The sequence below is a fragment of the Bos indicus x Bos taurus genome, chromosome 5, assembly GCF_003369695.1.
Source record: "Bos indicus x Bos taurus breed Angus x Brahman F1 hybrid chromosome 5, Bos_hybrid_MaternalHap_v2.0, whole genome shotgun sequence".
Classification (NCBI taxonomy): Eukaryota; Metazoa; Chordata; class Mammalia; order Artiodactyla; family Bovidae; genus Bos; species Bos indicus x Bos taurus.
The window spans coordinates 22,688,918-22,694,969 of record NC_040080.1 but is presented as its reverse complement, the minus strand read 5'-3'; positions in this window follow the sequence as shown (position 1 = coordinate 22,694,969).

The following is a 6,052-nucleotide window of genomic DNA, read 5'->3' as shown; positions in this document are numbered from 1 at the left end:
CATCAGGGTTTTTAAAGACAAAAGTGGGATTCATGTGAGAATTTATATAGTGACCGCTAGAGGGCAGTAGCTGGTTAATAAGTAGAGCCCAGGAAGGCAAATGTAGACAAAGACAGAAGCAGGCTTGGCTTTTCTCCTCCCTCCTTCCCATCCCCTTGCCTGGTACCCCCTCCTCGTCCTCCCTGGTTTACACTAAGCTCATAAAGCTCATTAAGAGGAAAGCTGGCCTATTGAAAATACTACTTTTCATATATTTTCCAACTTAACAGCTTGACACAAATCTCCAAGGGGTTTACATAAGCTTTAAGTAGGTTGAATAAATAAAACCTTGACTCAATTTAATTTAACAAGTATTTATTGAATATCCACATGTAGACCAGAATCAGATTAGTAACTAAGTGCCTTGGAATTTGAACATTTCTCCTCTTTTTGTTAACAGAATTGGATAGTGGAAATAAGGCTTTCAATGGCTTTTATAAAGGCCTTCTCCTGGTTCTTCTGTAGTTCTCCACCCAGCTTGCAGTTTTTCTTGTGATGGAGAACCTGAATTGGGAACCTAGACAAGAGATGCTATGGGCCACACCTCTGGCTGTGACTGTGAGGGTTTGGATTGTAGGGGAACCACCAAGCTGAGACGTCCTTTCCTGGGAGAAAGAGTAGCTCTTCTGACATCATTGTCTGCTTATTAACCCATCACTGTGGGTGAGATGCAGCACTGGGCAGTCAAAGGGGGAGAAGCCTGCATCTGTTTCCTTTGAAATACCTGCATCTGTTTCCTTTGAAATATCTTTCAGAGTGACTGGCCTATCCGAGCTTCTCGACCAAGTGAACTAAATTTATGTACCTCTTCCTTTGGTTCAAGCAAAGGAAAGTGACAGCCTAGAACAGATGAGAAGACTAGGAAGGTCCCCCAGCTCAAAGATACCCTCTCTCCATATTTCATCAAGTTACTCACCTAGGTTAAAAAGCAAACTCTTACAAAAGTGAACGACCAGGGCTTCTCTGGTGGCTCAGCGGTAAAGAATCCACCTGCCAATGCAGGAGACATGGGTTCCATCCCTAGTCTGGAAAGATCCCGCATGCCACGGAGCAACTAATCCGGTGCACCACGACTACTCAGCCTGTGCTCTGGAGCCCAGCTACTGAAGCCTGGGCACCCTAGAGCTCATGTTTTGCAACAAGAGAAGCCACTGCAGTGAGAAGCCCCCACTCCACGACTAGAGAGTAGTCCCCACTCGCCACAGCTAGAGAAAAGTCCACGGAGCAACGAAGACCCAGCACAGCCATAAATAAATAAACAATTATTTTAAAAAAGAAAGCTTAAGGATAAAGGAATAAAGGATAAACCTGAAGGATAAAGCCTATGAAGCTTATTGACTCTTGATGAATACCACTATGTTCTTCTTTCTCAGTTCCCCCTGGCCTGAGTGAGGCAGCCTTGAAATCTTTGGCTTCCAGACTGTGGGGGGCACTGCGGATTTTCCTTGCAGCAGGCAGCCCAGCTCCACTTTTGCCTCATTTGTTTATTGGTTGGAAGTGCCAGATTCTTTCCCAGCCCCTCCTGCAGTTAGGGATAGGCCTAGCTGAAAGGAAGCCTACTGGCAGCTAGGAAAGGTTACCCTCCTTGGTAAGTGAGGCCTGCACAAGGTAAAAAGCCCCTATTTCCTGCTTGGACTGATGTTCATGTGAGGACTTACTACTTGTAGCTACTGCAGCCTTTCTGCCACCATGAGGGAAGAAATCCCTAACAAACCGATGATGAAGAGTAGACTTGGAGCTTCTACAGCCTTTCTGTGACCATGAGGAAGAAATCACTAACAAACTAAAGTGGAATGTGGAAAGAGTCTGGTCCTTGATAAGTTGATGAAGCAACAGCACCAACCTGTAACTGCCCACTTTCAATTTTATTCTGCGAAAATAAATCTCTACGATGCTTGAGGGCAGGAGGAGAAGGGGACAACAGAGGATAAGGTGGTTGGATGGCATCACTGACTCAATGGACATGAGTTTGGGTAAACTCCAGGAGTTGGTGATGGACAGGGAGGCCTGGTGTGCTGAGGTTCATGGGGTCGCAAAGAGTTGGACACGACTGAGCGACTGAACTGAACTGAACTGATGTGTACAACTTCCAATCAAATATTCCATTACTTATTAATAAGGATAGCAGACACTCACAAGATACTTACACTGTATGTCAGGTGCCCTTTTATGGATATAAACTCCTTTGTTCCTGTAACAACCTCATGAGAAATGTTTATCCTCATTTTGCAGATGAGGAAACTGAGGCACAGAAAGGCTTAACTGATTTGCCTGAGCTTAAACTTGCTGGGTGAGGTCTTCCCTGGTGGTTCAGATGGTAAAGAATCTGCCTGCAATGCAGGAGACCTGGGTTTGATCCCTGGGTTGGGAAGATCCCCTGGAGAAGGGAATGACAACCCATTTCAGTATTCTTGCCTGAATGGAGAATTCCATGGACAGAGGAACCTGGCAGGCTACAGTCCCTGGGTTCACAAAGAGTCGGGCACAACTGATCGACTAAGACAGCAACAACTTGCTGGGTGATCTGGCTCCAGAGTTCCCACTCTTACCGTCTTATAACTGGAAAGATAAGCAATGTAACAACAACAGCAAAAGAAGTTTGCAGTAGATGAGATATAGTTTAGATAACAGCTTTCAAATAGTATTGAACCAAATAATAGATACCATGAGCCAGAGCATGGAAATTAAGAGATCAGAGGTCTCATTCTGGAGCAGGCTTCTCAGCTGCTGTTGTCCTGTTTTCCTGATCGGTCACTGGCCACCTGTGCCAAAGTTAGTGGTCACTCTTTAGTGGGGGGCCACACTCTTGAGTAGAGAATCCATCGTGTCCATGTTCTCGAATCTGGGTTAATACCAGCTACCCAGTCTCCCCTGTACTGAGCTGCTTCGTGTCATACTTGGGTTCTCCCTGTCCCTCAGCCTCCAGAGCCAGTGTTTACCATGTGTTATCTATTCTCTTTCAAAAATGCTTCTCAAAGTCGACCCTTGCCACTGCTGCCTCCTGTTTGGTCTCCCTAACCTGTTTCTCCTTCCTCTGCTCCCAAATTCGGAGAAGGCAATGGCACCCCACTCTAGTACTCTTGCCTGGAAAATCCCATGAATGGAGGAGCCTGGTAGGCTGCAGTCCATGGGGTCGCTGAGGGTTGGACATGACTGAGCGGCTTCACTTTAACTTTTCACTTTCCACTTTCATGCATTGGAGAAGGAAATGGCAACCCACTCCAGTGTTCTTGCCTGGAGAACCCCAGGGACGGGGGATGCCATCTATGGGGTCGCACAGAGCCGAACATGACTGAAGCGACATAGCAGCAGCAGCTCCCAAATTACGTACTCCCTCCGTTCAACCTCTAGTTCCCTTAAAAGCACGACACACACAGTACATCATGCATTACACCTCTGTGCCCCGTTACCTGTAGGGGCGATCCCCCACTGAATGTGGCCTAACAAGGCTCCCATGTTCTAGCCCCAACCTAACTGTCCTCCGGCTGCCTTCCCTCCCATAAAACCTGGGCTGCAGCTACACACACCTTCTCACTGTTTCACAAAAGTGCCAGGCACTTCATGAGACATCCTATTCCCTCTGCTTGTAAATAGCCCCCCTTCACCTGGCAAATTTCCACTCTTCTTTCAAGACTCAACTCAAACATCACCTCCACCGCAGTCTTCCCCGCATCCCCCAGGAGAGGTATTCTTCCTCCTGGATTTCTGGCACAGTTCTTGATTTATGCCATCAGCAGGACATTTCCATGGTCTCTTTGCATGTATCAGTTTATATATAATATTATGTGTTTGAGAGCAATACTCCTCTGATTCTTTTATATTCACTGTGTGCCTGGAACTCACGACACCCAATAAATGATCATGAGCGAATTTTAAAACCTGTTCCTTGAAGTTCATGCCTTTCAGCAACCGGCAGTAATGTAATCGACTGGGATGTGTAACAGCTTCTATATCATGAAGAGAAAATCCAGCAAGACCGCACTTCTATGCGTGGTTTTTAGGAGAATGGAATACAATCCAGGTGCACAGTGATGAAATGTGTACTCTTTTTTTAATGACGACCATGTGCTGAGGAGTCAGTAGATAAGCATTTTGATTTTGTTTATTTCTCTTCTTAAAGTAGTACCGTTTACTTAGCCTTCAGAGAAGGTGAGCTGCCAGAATGGGTTTTTGTGGGCACTTTTATATTTTTGGTTAATTTTTTAAAGTTTGTTTCATTTAAGAATAGTTGGTTTACAGTGTTGTGGCAACTGCTAGTCTGCATGCTTGTGAGCCTGTTTCTGTCTCGTAGATAAGTTCATCTGTGTCATACTTTAGATTCCATGTATGAGTGACGTCATCTGATATTTGTCTTTCTGACTTACTTTACTTAGTTCATCTCTAGGTCCATGCATGTTGCTGCACATAGCGTTACTGCCTTCTTTTTGGCTAAGTAATACTCCTTTGTGTGTGTGTATGTGTGTGTGTATATATACACACCATATCTTTATCCATTCATCTGTTGGTGGACATTTAGGTTGCTTCCATGTCTTGGCCATTGTGAATAATGCTTCTGTGACCATAAGCATGCATGTACATTTTTGAATTATAAGTTTGTCCAGATATCTGCCAAGGAGTGGGATGGTTGGATCATTTGGCAGCTTTATTTTTAGCTTTCTGAAGAACCTCCATACTCTTTTCCACAGTGGCTACATTTTTGTTTAATTTTAAGGCAACTTTTAAAGCACACTTATTGCCAAAATAAAGCCCAAAATCTAAGTTATCTGTCCTGAGATTATAATGTTGGTTAGCAAAAGAGTCAAAACTAAAACCTTCTAATTCATATTCTTTCCACCAAGCTGTCCTATTGTGAGCAGGACTGTGTCTCTATTGAAATAGCACATCTTTTTTTTTTTTTTGAAATAGCACATCTTGTAATACACATACCCAGACATTGGGGAAGGAGGTGTTTACTTTTGAGTTTCAATCTCATTATATCTTATGTAATTTATAATATCTTTAGTAAACATTTTGTTTTTGGCTGTGCCTCATGGGCTTCCCTGGTGGCTCAGATGGTAAAGAATCTGCCTGCAATGAAGGGTAAGATACCCTGAAGAAGGGAATGGCAATCCACTCCAGTATTCTTGCCTGGAGAATCCCATGGACAGGAGAGCCTGGTGGGCTACAGTCCATGGGGTCACAAAGAGTCGGACACAACTGAACAACCCAGCATGTGCACATGTATATAGCATATGGAACCTTGCTTCCCCGACCAGGAATTGAACCCAGGCTCCTTGCAGTGGAAGCACAGAGTCTTAACCACTGGACTAACAGGGAAATCCCAGTAAACCTTTGTTTTTCATCTGTTCTCAATGAGAAATATCCATTTACAATTAAATATTCGAAAATGAGGATGTATAGGACTGGTTAAAGTCTAAATTCTGTGTCAGTGCTTATATGCAAATGCTGTCTTTGTTAAGAGCCAGCAGCATGATTCTGTAACTTATTTGTGTTCAGTCTGTTTTCCCAGCAATACTGAGAACTACTGGAAAACCAGCACTCCATCTCACTCTTCTTTTTATCTACTAGCGTCACTTATTGTTTGCTACCTGCGGCTGGCGCTCACGCCTACTTTTTTCTCATCAGTCCTAACTACAGTGCGGTGAGGGATAAGAAAGATACAGCTCAGAGAATGGAAGGCCCTGCCCAGTCTCCTCTGCCTCTCCATCCTTGCTTTTGATGCTGTGACAAGTATTGCCAGCTCGTGCGTTGAAGAAGTTGCCAGTAAATGTCTGTTAGATTGAACCTCTTCTAGACTTTTTATTGTTTTTGATCTAAGTGTGTGTGTGTGTGCATGCTCAGTTGTGGTCGTGTCTGACTCTTTGTGACCCCATAGACTATAGCCTGCCGGGCTCCTCTGTCCATGGGATTTCCAGGCAAGAATACTGGAGTGGGTAACCATTCCCTTCTCCAGGGGTTCTTCCCGACCCAGGAAGGAATCCCAAGTCTCTTGCGTCTCCTGCATTGGCAGGCG